Source organism: Eurosta solidaginis, chromosome 2 (assembly GCF_040869045.1).
Source record: "Eurosta solidaginis isolate ZX-2024a chromosome 2, ASM4086904v1, whole genome shotgun sequence".
In the NCBI taxonomy this organism is placed as follows: domain Eukaryota; kingdom Metazoa; phylum Arthropoda; class Insecta; order Diptera; family Tephritidae; genus Eurosta; species Eurosta solidaginis.
The window spans coordinates 286,234,897-286,249,199 of NC_090320.1; the positions used below are offsets into that span (position 1 = coordinate 286,234,897).

Consider the following 14,303-nt stretch of genomic DNA (forward strand, 5'->3'; position numbering starts at 1 on the left):
TAAAACCGTTTAACTTAAAATTTTTTTTTAATTATTTTATTTTTAATGCAGATCGAAGGTAAATATTTCAAAATTTTACTGCAAAGTACAATATTTCAAATCAATCCATCCGTTTATGAGTTATAGCTGTGTAAACAAAAATTTTATGATTTTTTACTACATTTTGGCAATTTGGCACGCCCCTATAATATATACCTTCAAATTATATTGAAAATATCCATCTCACGTAGCTAAGATTTCAAATGCAAAAACCGTTTTAAAGTCGGGGCATTCTGTGTGAAGATATTTAGCGACTTTATTTTCTAAGATTTACGAGTATATATAGATTACTAACACTTAATATATTTTCCTGAGCATCATTACCATTAGGTTTAGAACTTTGCTGCGACTAGCAAATGAAGGGTAATCGTGAAAAACGTTATAAGCTCCAATTATAGTTTTTCAATAGAGCAAAACAAATGTTATAGAATGGATGGATCGATTTTTTTGGTCAGCTTACCACAAGTTTGGATATTTGGCGAAAATGATATTTAAGCAATGAAGCTATCAAGAAGTTATTGAAATTGGTGTTTGCAACTTTTTTCGCGATAAGCCTTCAAATTTGTAGCTTTACGATAATTTACCTAAAATTTCAGGAGAAGATTGCCCAAACCTTTTTTTAAATTTCGATCCGTGTGCTACCTAGAGTTTCTTCTCTTAAATTGCCTTCTCATCGTGTTCGAAGTCGCGGTTCAATGAGCCAAGCCTCTAGGTCCTCGGCAGATTGCATAAAAATCAAGTTTTCTTAATATATCGCCCAACCGCCAACGACTTATTCATAACACTCCTTTAAAACAAAGGTTTCTAGTAATTAAAATTGTAAAGGAATGGACGGTTTCAACACTTCTCGAGGAAGATAAAATGACCAGCTGAACCAATCTGCTCGATATTCTGATCATTTCACAAATTAATAGATTTTTAGATGGTTTTACATGCTAGATACACGCAGTTTAGAGAGTCTTCAGGGGGTAAGGAGGATGTATAATATTCCTGCTGTAGACATGTCCGTCGTAGGATGCAACCAAAATGCACGTACCTAGAAAGTTCAGCATGGTGAGATGAAATCGTTCCCAAGATTTTTGGGCCAGTACTTTAGTGATGTTAATTTCCGGAACGTGCCGTTTCAATATCCGACAAAGGACCAACATCATCTATAAGAATCACCTCCAGAAGAAAAAGAACAAAAAGAGTCTTCAACAATTACCCTAAAGTTGGGAGATCCAATGCGCATTCAATTGTGTTTCCTTCCAAATGTTACACCAGCGACAACATTGAACACAAGGTTCTATACTTTGATTGGTTGATTATAGAGTCAGGAGTGGAAAAGAGCATAATTTTGGAAGGCGCTTCCTACCGATGCTGGGAGTTAGGAAAATTGTGGTAAACTTCAGAGCAAAAGGAACAATGGTAGTCGCTTGCTCCGACGAGTTAGTGTGACTGATCATAGGTAAATTCCCTCTAAACATTAGCTAACTCATAAAAATGTCACCTTATAAGAGAAGCGTACAGCAAGTGAGGATTGTAGACGTATGTCATTCACGGCATGTAAAACACTGTCATTCGACCGATTCTAACGTATGGTGCTCTAGTCTGGAGAAGTCCACTACATATAAAGAACTATCCCAGCAGCAAGGTCGAGAAGGTGCGAGCGCTAGGATGACTGGTACCAGCCGACTGCAGGCATGAATCAATATTATATGGCATGGCAAAAAGTTGATTAAACTGTTTCAAAACTGGTCTTATGTCCTATGTTGCGGCAGTTGTTGACCTCACGGTATAGATCATAAGGCATACTTCGAGGGATGAATGGGAAGAGGTAAGGACATTACAGTACAGGAAGTTGGCTCAAAAATGAAGAAGGCGTTTCATGCTAGGATGTACACTGGGCATCTGCTTCGTTGTAGCGACTTCCAAACTCCTGCACTGTTTTCAAGGCGCAGTTATATGTTATAGAGATAACAGCAGGACTGCTGCAGGACAGTATAGTCTAAGAGGCCAACATAACTAGATATGTCGAACATTAAGCTTGCTTAAATTTTTATTTATAGCGAAGCGCATCTAGTGTTTCCTTTTGTTTGATTCCCAGGCATTGATAAGGACAGGAAAATATCTGTAATGGATACAATGAGGGACAACTCCATGCGAACACTAATGGGGTATCTTTTGAGGAAAGTCGATGTTTATATCATGCTTTGGATCAACCAGGAGCGCTGCGAAGTCTCGAGATCCCTACGGTCATGTTTGTATAGGAGCGAACTTCCTTTTCAAATGAATTAATCTGCTATAGGAGTACTGACAGCCGTCATCACAGGTCATGGTGCTATAGCAGCGATGCGTCAACAACACATATTAACAAGCTTCCTCTGCAAAAGCTGTCAGTGCAAATGGGCAATAAATTGGTTGAAGGCTTCTAAGGAAGGATTTGGTTAAACGATGTGAGCCCACCCAGCACTCATTGAAGGCATTGGAATAAGACCTCCACCAGTTGTTGAGCGGCGCCATGGCGTAATGCAAGCGTGCACCGTCGAATGTCTTGGGTTCTACTACCAGGCAAAGTAACATAAAATTTTAGAAAATATTTGTTTTGGCAACCACTCGGAGTGCAATCCAACCTTGAAAAGCTGCTTAGTGAAAATTTATCTGCCTTTTAAGAGAAAATTAAAAAGGAACACGACGCAAATTGAAGGAAAAGCTCGGCCTAAACCTCTTCGGAGGTTTTTGTAGTTGATGAGCTAGCCCGATCTATGATTCGAGGTCGTAAGGTTGAATCCATAGAGACTTTTTAATGAGTTGAAAAAATTTATTCAGGAACAAAGAATGAAGCGTTAGCTTTGAAACGCAGTGATATGCATCGCGGTCGTGAACGATAGTGTTTGGCTTAGAAGTATCTTTCTCTCCTTCAACATACGCTTCCCTCCTCATGACAACTTCAGTAGAGATAAAGTGCACCCACTGTTCTCCTATCTTGCTCCGTCCTTCACATTCCCTATATGGAGGTGAAATCAGCCTTTGCCTTCGCGCATATAGCGGTCAGCTGGCGTCGGTATCTTTCACTGGAAGGGACTAGTCATAGCAAGTAGTCTATTTCAATTCACATATTCTATAGGTTTGGACGACTTTGTCAAAATGCATTTTAAGGTACTTTGTTGGGAACCTAGTTTGTCGCTAATAATTTTTTAACGATAAAGACACTTTATTTATTTTTTTTGGTTAGCGTTGTCCGTGCTTATAATACTTTGTCGGATAAAGATATAGCACGCCGCAGTCCAACTTACCTTCTCAGACTACTACCCGTAAAGAAACTGGTGTCGCCACAACCTTCCTTACTAAATGTATGCACGTATAGATTCCTATTTGCAGCAGGGTTCGGCTGAAAATGTGATTGGAGGAGCTGAGTAGCAATTTAGTTCTGTAATGTGTTCAACTATACACAGGTCTCAGGTCTTAAGGGTGGGAGGCTCTCCATTCAAGTTTTGGGCAAAAAGTACCTGCTATCACTACTGGGTATATACCAATCGTATTAACTAAAAGGCGCTAACAGAATTTTAGTGCTTTTTGATTTGCACTTTTTTAATTACTTCTGATTTGATTGTTGACGCACATTTTTGACGAGCTGCCCAAAGAGGCGCGTGCAGACTAAATTTTTTATTTTTTTGGCTGCCGATTTTTCAATGTTGCTGCTACTTTTACTGAGTTACTGATTGTTTATTGGCAACGCTCTCAACATTTGGCCAGCATCAACAATTAAAGATTTCCTACTTGGCCAATGATTCAACACGTATGAGGAGGCAGAGCAGCAACACCAACAGCAACGGGGGCAAGCAAGCAAATGCAGCTGGTAGACTTCTTGCTCAGCAAATATTATTCCTGGCATTCATTTGGGGTCCAACAGATGGCATTTAATACTTTTTTTTTTTATTACTGTTTTTTGAAATGTTTGATTGGTGCATAATTAGAGATAAGTGCGGGGTACATTTGCAGTTCATTCACCTTGCATATTCATCGCTTTTTCTTGGCAACTTTAACTGGCTCACAATGACCAGCATTTAGAATTAGAATTTTTTTGTTTTGGCTACGTTTAAGTGGGCTTGTCAATTTATTGGCTATCATACAAATATTTATTTGGGCTTTTGAGTTGTAAGAAAACTTCTGAATTTTGATTGTTATACTCAGTTGAGCAGAGCTCACAGAGTATATTAAGTTTGATTGGATAACGGTTGGTTGTACATATATAAAGGAATCGAGATAGATATAGACTTCCATATATCAAAATAATCAGGATCGAAAAAAAATTTGATTGAGCCATGTCCGTCCGTCCGTCCGTCCGTCCGTCCGTCCGTCCGTCCGTTAACACGATAACTTGAGTAAATTTTGAGATATCTTGATGAAATTTGGTATGTAGGTTCCTGAGCACTCATCTCAGATCGCTATTTAAAATGAACGATATCGGACTATAACCACGCCCACTTTTTCGATATCGAAAATTTCGAAAAACCGAAAAAGTCCGATAACTCATTACAAAAGACAGATAAAGCGACGAAACTTGGTAGATGGGTTGACGTTATGACGCAGAATAGAAAATTAGTAAGATTTTGGACAATGGGCGTCGCCCCGCCCACTTTTACAAGAAGGTAATTTAAAAGTTTTGCAAGCTGTAATTTGGCAGTCGTTGAAGATATCATGATGAAATTTGGCAGGAACGTTACTACTATTACTCTATATGTGCTAAATAAAAATTAGCAAAATTGGATTAAGAACACGCCCACTTTTTAAAAAAAAATTTTTTTATATTCAAATTTTAACAAAAAATTTAATATCTTTACTGTATATAAGTAAATTAAGTCAAAATTCAACTCCAGTAATGATATGATGCAACAAAATACAAAAATAAAAGAAAATTTCAAAATGGGCGTGGCTCCGCCCATTTTCATTTAGTTTGTCTAGAATACTTTTATTGCCATAAGTCGAACAAAAATTTACCAATCCTTCTCAAATTTGGTAGGAGCATAGATTCTATGACGGTAACTGTTCTCTGTGAAAATGGGCGAAATCGGTGGGAGCCACGCCCAGTTTTTATACACAGTCCACCGTCTGTCCTTCCGCTCGGCCATTAACACAATAACTTGAGCAAAATCCGATATATCTTTACTAAACTTAGCCCACGTACTTACCTGAGCTCACTTTTTCTTGGTATAAAAAATGGGCGAAATCTGACCATAACCACGCCCACTTTATCGATATCGAAAAATACGAAAAATGAAAAAAATGCCATAATTATATACCAAATACGAAAAAAGGGATGAAACATGGTAACTGGATTGGTTTGTTGACGCAAAATATAACTTTGGAAAAATCTTTGTAAAATGGGTGTGACACCTACCATATTAAGTAGAAGAAAATGAAAAAGTTCTACAAGGCGAAATCAACAGCCCTTGGAATCTTGGCAGGAATACTGTTAGTGGTATTGCATATATAAATAAATTAGCAGTACCCGACAGATGATTTTCTGGATCACCTGGTCCACATTTTGGTGGATATCACGAGAACGCCTTCACATATACATCTAAGGGCCACTCGCTTTTAAAACCCTCATTAATACCTTTAATTTGATATCCATATCGTACAAAAACATACCAGAGTCACCCCTGTCCCACCCTAATGGCGATATCTCGAAAAGGCGTCCACCTATAGAACTAATGCCCCCTCTCTCTTAAAATGCTCAGTAACACCTTTCGTTTGATACCCATATCGTACAAACATTCTAGAGTAACCCCTGGCCCACCCTAATGGCGATATCTCGAAAAGGCGTCCACCTATAGACCTAGTGTCCACTCCCTCTTAAAATGCTCAGTAACAGCTTTCGTTTGATACCCATATCGTACAAACATTCTAGAGTCACCCCTGGCCCACCCTAATGGCAATATCTCGAAAAGGCGTCCACCTATAGACCTAATGCCCACTCCCTCTTAAAATGCTCAGTAACACCTTTCGTTTGATACCCATATCGTACAAACATTCTAGAGTCACCCCTGGCCCACCCTAATGGCAATATCTCGAAAAGGCGTCCACCTATAGACCTAATGCCCACTCCCTCTTAAAATGCTCAGTAACAGCTTTCGTTTGATACCCATATCGTACAAACATTCTAGAGTCACACCTGGCCCACCCTAATGGCGATATTTCGAAAAGGCGTCCACCTATAGAACTAAGGATTACTCCCTTTTAAAATACTCATTACCACCTTTCATTTGATACCCATATCGTACAAACACATTCTAGAGTCACCCTGGCCCACCCTAATGGCGATATCTCGAAAAGGCGTCCACCTATAGACCTAATGTCCACTCCCTCTTAAAATGCTCAGTAACACCTTTCGTTTGATACCCATATCGTACAAACATTCTAGAGTCACCCCTGGCCCACCCTAATGGCGATATCTCGAAAAGGCGTCCACCTATAGACCTAATGTACACTCCCTCTTAAAATGCTCAGTAACACCTTTCGTTTGATACCCATATCATACAAACATTCTAGAGTCACCCCTGTCCCACCCTAATGGCGATATCTCGAAAAGGCGTCCACCTATAGACCTAATGCCCACTCCCTCTTAAAATGCTCAGTAACACCTTTCGTTTGATACCCATATCGTACAAACATTCTAGAGTCACACCTGGCCCACCCTAATGGCGATATCTCGAAAAGGCGTCCACCTATAGAACTAAGGATTACTCCCTTTTAAAATACTCATTACCACCTTTCATTTGATACCCATATCGTACAAACACATTCTAGAGTCACCCTGGCCCACCCTAATGGCGATATCTCGAAAAGGCGTCCACCTATAGACCTAATGCCCACTCCCTCTTAAAATGCTCAGTAACACCTTTCGTTTGATACCCATATCGTACAAACATTCTAGAGTCACCCTTGGTCCACCTTTATGGCGATATCTCGAAAAGGCGTCCACCTATAGAACTAAGGATTACTCCCTTTTAAAATACTACTTACCACCTTTCATTTGATACCCATATCGTACAAACACATTCTAGAGTCACCCCTGGCCCACCCTAATGGCGATATCTCGAAAAGGCGTCCACCTATAGACCTAATGCCCACTCCCTCTTAAAATGCTCAGTAACACCTTTCGTTTGATACCCATATCGTACAAACATTCTAGAGTCACCCCTGGCCCACCCTAATGGCGATATCTCGAAAGGGCGTCCACCTATAGACCTAATGCCCACTCCCTCTTAAAATGCTCAGTAACACCTTTCGTTTGATGCACATATCGTACAAACACATTCTAGAGTCACCCCTGGCCCACCCTAATGACGATATCTCGAAAAGGCGTCCACCTATAGACCTCATGCCCACTCCCTCTTAAAATGCTCAGTAACACCTTTCGTTTGATACCCATACCGTACAAACATTCTAGAGTCACCCCTGGCCCACCCTAATGGCGATATCTCGAAAAGGCGTCCACCTATAGACCTAATGCCCACTCCCTCTTAAAATGCTCAGTAACACCTTTCATTTGATTCCCATATCGTACAAACACATTCTAGAGACACCCCTGGTCCACCTTTATGGCGATATCTCGAAACGGCGTCCACCTATGGAACTAAGGATCACTCCTTTTCAAAATACTCATTAACAGCTTTCATTTGATACCCATATCGTACAAACACATTATAGAATCACCCCTGGTCCACCTTAATGGGGACATCTCGAAAAGGCGTCCACCGATAGACCTAAGGCCCACTCCCTCTTAAAATGCTCAGTAACACCTTTCATTTGATACCCATATCGTACAAACAAATTCTAGAGTCAGCCCTGGTCTACCTTTATGGCGATATCCCTAAATGGCGTTCATCCATAGAACTATGGCCTATTCTCTCTTAAAATACTCTTTAATACCTTTCATTTGATACACATGTTATACAACCACATTCCAGGGTTACCCCAGATTGATTTTCCTTATTTTGTCTCCATAGCTCTCAACTGAGTATGTTATGTTCGGTTACACCCGAACTTAGCCTTCCTTACTTGTTTTTTTTTTTTTTTTTGTAAGAAATTTAATGTTATTGGTGTTGTTGTTAATTTTTATATTATTTATTATTTATATTACCCACACATTTGGCATCTGTTGCATGAGCAATAAAGTGATGACGTCTCTCTTGGCAGTCAGTTAATATTTGAATTTGATGTTTGCCAATTTTTCACTTTTTGTTGGATTTATTGGTGAAATCACTTGTTTGATTGGCACCCGTTTCATATTGCATTGGCGTCATTTCTGCTCACTATTGCTGACAAATTTAGTGAAAGTTTTGTCATTAATATGCATTTGTTGTGGTAGGGAATGATTTGTGTTTAATGAAGACTAGACGATGTTGTTGACCTTTACAGTGTTAGACGATTGAAGTGTAGCCAACTTCACTTTGGCATATCTGTCAACAAGATACTGCCAACTATGTCAAATTCATAACAACAGCAGCTGTTTGTATTGTTATTGAGATGGTACCAAAAGTGTTTGTAGCTAAGTTGTACGGAACAAACGATATACGCAAAGTTTTTAGCAAAGAAGCTGGTACGCTTGCGCGAGCTTGGCAATTTCCATAGTATCATTTCATAGATGCAACAGCTTTCGTAATCGGTATATACAAAATACATAGACTGTTCCATCTGGGAAGCTTTGAAGAACTAGGCCAAAAGCATTTTTTGCCAAAAATAGTAAAAGTTTATTAGAGCAATGTATCAAAAATGTGAGCCAATACCCAATTCGCACTACAGTTTTATTGACTGGAGCTAATAGAATGGAGAGCGGGACAGTTGGTAGCCACACGTGTACCTATAGTGCTACAGTCTGTGCCAAAAGAATTTCAGTCAATTACTTCAGAACCACTTGCGACTGAAACATTTGAGAATGCGTTCAAAAGGTCTGCAAAAGGGGACAATTGCTATTTCGTTGGACATCACTACCAGAGCTAGGCCGAAACAAGTGCGAATGGCGGCAGCGTTGTTCCCCGAGCCCTCCACACTTTTGCTCTTTCTCCGATATATCTGATCCCTATCTCTTTTTAAAAGAACCCAATCTCGCCCAGGGACTGAAGTTAAAGGTAACTTCAGTAGAGCTTCGTTGACTTCTTTATCAACAAGTTATTGTTTTATTATCTGCGTATTATCGAAAACGAAATTATTAGCGAGATATGCTCATATTGCTTTATACAATTGTTTTGTTATTGATATTAGGGAAAAATTGCAAATTTTACTAACGGCGATGGTTACTAGGCCATGTTTCTGAATTTCACTTCTTCATCAGCTAGACAAGTAGCAATTAAGGCAATAATGTCGCATAGCACTGCATCTAAAAGTGTGTAAGAGTGTAAGAAATTCCTGGAAAGAATCGGGACAGTGAGAAACATATATCTATATATTATGTTCCAGGGAATATGGGAATAGATGGGAATGAAACAACGGCTGAACTATCTTAAAAGGGTGCATACCGCGAAGTTTGCTCCGTTAACGTGCCAATTAGATTAGGCGAGATTAAGAGAAGATGATCGATCAAGCGGGAAAGGCGTGAACCAAGCGCAAAGTGTCGAAGTTAATGTGTAAAAGTCTTACAACCTTAGACTAACAAAGTTACTTCTATCAGTAAAAAGGGAGGACTGTATACTTATGATGGGTATGCTGACGGTGCACTGCATTTTGGCATCTCATATCTTTAAATAAGGATTGGCGGCCGGAGGAGGAAACGAGCGAGCTCGTTGTGTGCTCGTTCCCCGCGCTTGGCAGGCTAAGAATCTAGCCAGTAGGCGTGATAAATCTGTCAGATCTAGAAGCAGAGAGTGGCTTAAGTCCTAGAAAACGTTTAGTATTTGGAGGATGGATTTATTTTACAACATATGTAGGTCCTGGTGTTTGATAAGATTCGTCAGTTTGGTCGTTAAACTGACTTCTGGAAGTACTATGAACTCTTACAGTCTATGCGAGATCCCCTTGGACCGAACAGTTAAACCTAACCTAGCTTACCTTTTCGAAAATGCCTGATATCAGAGCTTTTTGAAATAACATCTACATTAGCGAATGCAAGAATAGCAGTGGCCAATTTTCATCAAATTTTTTCTTTATTTTCAATATTCTAAAAAGGGGCTTCTTTAAATTCATTAAAAAAATCTATTCAATACTCAAAAAAATTGGAAGAGAAGCTCGGCCTTAGATCTCTTCAGAAGTTATCGCGCCTTACATTTTTATTTTCAATAATCAAAAACGTTCTCAGAAAAAACTGAAAATTTCGAAAAATTTTACGAATTTTTCCAACTTTTGAAGTTCTCTGAATTGTTTGTGTAAGCAGTTTTGTAACCTAATAACTTTTAATATAACAAAGTACAAGTTATATGTCTCTCGAAATCGCATTGATTTTTGGACACATTTTTCGGAAGTATGTTTAAAATTTTCTTCCACACAAAGTGTCAACATTTTGTTTGAAATTAAATCTGAAACACAGTCAAAAAATGTCAAAAATCAATGCGAATTTTGAGAGACCAATAACTTTCACTTTGTTCTAAAATAACTGGGCTACAATACGTGTATGCAGAGAACTCCAAATAAAAACTTCGAAATATTTTGTAAAATTTTCTCGTATTTTCGATTTTTTTCGAACATCTTTTTGTAATTGCTTTGGATAGTTTCAGTTACAAAATTCATGAAAGTTTTTGAATAAAATTTTGAAAATATAAAAATGAACTTAATTTGCGAAAATTGATAAAAAAAAACCTGCCATTGCTAGTTTTGTACTCGCTGCTGTATCACATAATATTTTTTCCAAAATGCTCAGGTTGTGCTACAAAGGAGATCTGATGCAAAATTCGTTGGAATGATTTCTTATATCAGAATTTTAATCATAAACACTTAACTCATTCCAAAATATTTTAAAAAGATTATAATATTCAAGATTTTTTCAAAACAAATCGGAAGTAGGGATGTTACGTTTCCGAAACGCCCCGAAAGAAAATCTTTCTGGCCCACCAATGAACCCAAACTTGGTCTACTTGTGAGCTCCCACCTAAGAAATCTTTTCTCATACATGATTTTATTCAATGAAAATTGGCATTCTGAACCATAGTACAATGACGCAAGAAAACTAAACAGAAACTGTTTTTGTGGAAAATCATATACATATTATAAACCTTTATTTTTTTTATTTGGTTATGAAATCTGAAAGATTCGGGGAATTATTCAATCAAAAGTCAAAATCCATCAACCCACTTAAGCTTTTTTCTAAGTACATTTATTATTCAATCGGCATGTGTTTTCGAAATATTAGGTATGTATATATGTAAGTATATAAGTATGTAAATATATTAGTAAGATATTATATAATGACTGAGGTATAAACAATTTTACATATGTGTGTATATAAATTTTTCAAACATATAAATACATCAAATAATTTCTTATGTCTATGGAAAAATTTCAGCACATAAATACAAAAAATATTTGGAAGAATAATATAAAAGTATTAAAAACACCAAAATAATTATATAATGTTTAAATTTGCAATAAAAATATTTTTGTTGCATTTTGTTCTCTAAATTTTTGCTTTGAAACATAATAAAGTTTTTATGATTGAAATTTTAATATATGTAAATAACAATTATGTGTATATGTGTGTGTGTTTTTATATATAAATACTTATAGATAACGCTTACAAAATATGTTTATTGTATTTGTAATATTCGAGGAAAAATAACACACGTCAGCAAAATAGAAAATAAAATTAGAAAGATTATGGTTGATCACTAATGACAGCACAAAAACCGTCTCTGCATCTGCTCCACCAGTCACCGAAAAATGTTGGGCGGGCGAACGTCTGCCGCCTTTGCCAAAGCTTCCTTAATACGTTATTATTATTTTTTTGTTTTTGTTTTTCTGTGTTTGTGTTGCTATTTTTAATTTTTGCTATTTTCACGTTCCTTGTTTTTTTGTTGTTTTGTTATTTTTGTGCACAGTTGCCGCAAGCAACCAACACCAACAAGCGCCCGAGATCAACAAAATTAAACCGTGGAAAATACGAGCAAATATCTGCGTTGCGCAAATCCGCAAGAAGTCAAGGAGGAAACGAAGGTGATGTCGGTGCACTGTGGGTTGTTTTGTAGAAATTTGTCTCAAAATCAAATATCTATATTTTCTATTAATTCAAAAAAAAAAAAAAAAAAATAATCTCTAGCAAACTCGAAAGACATAGTTCTGCCTTTACTTTGGTTTGTTTGCAAATTTCTCAAAGAAATTCAAGAACTTTCTATTGCTCAGCTTTTCTTTTTTGGTATCTAAATTCTGCTCTATATATCTCTTCCCACCCGCGCTGTTTGGGTTTGATGGTGAATGAGGACAAAACGAAGTACCTGCTGTCATCCAGCAAAGAGTCAGCGCATACGCGCCTTGGCAGCCATAATTTCCAAATAGTAAAAGACTTCGTTTATTTGGGAACCAGCATCAACACTAGCAACAACATCAGCACTGAAATCCAGCGAAGAATCAATCTTGCCAGTAAATGCTACTTTGGACTAGGTAGGCAATTGAAAAGTAAAGTCCTCTCTCGGCGAACGAAAATCATACTCTACAAGTCACTTATCGTACCCGTCCTGCTATATGGAGCAGAAGCATGGACCATGACAACAGCAGATGAAGCGGCTTTGGGAGTGTTCGAGAGAAAAGTTCTTCGAAAGATTTATGGACCTCTACGCGTTGGCGATGGCGAGTACCGAAGAAGATTTAATGATGAGCTGTACGAGCTATACGCAGACATCAACATAGTCCAGCGAATTAAAACGCAGCGGCTGCGCTGGCTAGGCCATGTTATGCGAATGAAAGATGATGATCCGGCCAAGAAAGTGTTTCTATCGCAACCCACCTATGGAAGCAGAGGTAGAGGGCGGCCCCCACTCCGTTGGAAGGACCAGCTGGAAAACGATTTAAACTCCCTTGGTGTGACCAATTGGCGGAGCGAAGGAGCGACTGGCGCGCCTTGTTGGACGGCCATAGACGTTTAGACGGTTAAGCGCCAATTAAGTAAGTAAGTAATATCTCTTCCCTCGATTGTCAAATAACTTTCTGTTTGTATCGCGTTATCGCTCCTACCAAGATCTCCGCTTTTCCCCGTCTATTGAACACCCTTACTATGTCTCTGGTTACATCTCCCTGACTCTCACCATCTAGCTCGAGTAAATCTGGCATTAAATAAGAATTTTTCAAATAGACTGGTCAATTTCCAGATAAAAGTATACCATAGAATGGACATTTTTTGGTGTTTCCAATCCACTTCCCGAAAAAAACACGCTGTCCTGAACGAACTCTGATTTACAAACATAATTTGGAAAAGAGTTTTAAGAAGTTTCAAAGCACGCTCTTCGTTTCCTCTCTTCTTCTCTATATCCATCTATTTATCAACTTCCTCTCCTATTTCTCTTCCTATAAAACTTCTTCCCTCATCATATACTTCAATCTTCCCATTTACTATATTTTTATGTGTTTCATTCATCTTCTCGTTCTTCCTGCTCTTCTTCCACTCTCCACACCACAATCCAACGGCCTTGTCTTCACCCTTACCTTCTTTTCCGCCTCGTGTCAATAGCTCCATATTTTCCCGGTTCCCTAGAACAAAATGTATCTTATCACATGATCAATATAGACAACTTAAAACAAAGTTTCAAGCAAATTTTGGGGGGCTAGTTTCATAGTTTCATAGCCCAGTGAGGCTTTATTCTAAAAACAAGTCAGTTTCCCTCACAGGTTCCGCATGTGAGAAGCAGTGCACATACGAGTAACTTGGTAACGCTGTTCTTATTAGAAAGACAGCTTGTCTTTTAAAGACGCCATCCGACTACTCTAAGATCTTTTGCGACAATATAGAAAGAAACCCCAAGACTACGTACAGCCATAGAACACAATTTCTGCGAGGTACGGAGAGAACTCCGAAATGGACAAGACTTCCCTTAGCGGCGACATTTTAAAAGTCCTAATGAACAGATTCAGCCTGCATCGACGAGACAAGGAGCGATAAGCGTAAATCCAATATAAATCGCTTTAAAATATCGGGGCTTCAACCCACAAAACTATAAAGCGAAGCGGACAAAGGTCCGATGCTACTAGCAGTCTACTAAGCCCCTTTGAGGCCCGGCCGTATTCCGCAAAGATCCACCGTGGCGGAAATAGTTTTCATGACTAGATAACTGAGGAATTATCATGTAAATGCCTTAAAGTGT

At 38.4% G+C, this 14,303-nt stretch overlaps 1 long non-coding RNA gene across 1 annotated transcript in view; it reads left to right on the forward strand.

The window, feature by feature from the left end:
- LOC137241106 (uncharacterized) overlaps positions 1–14,303 on the forward strand; it is a 107,402-nt gene that overhangs the window by 51,649 nt on the left and 41,450 nt on the right. The window lies entirely within an intron of this gene.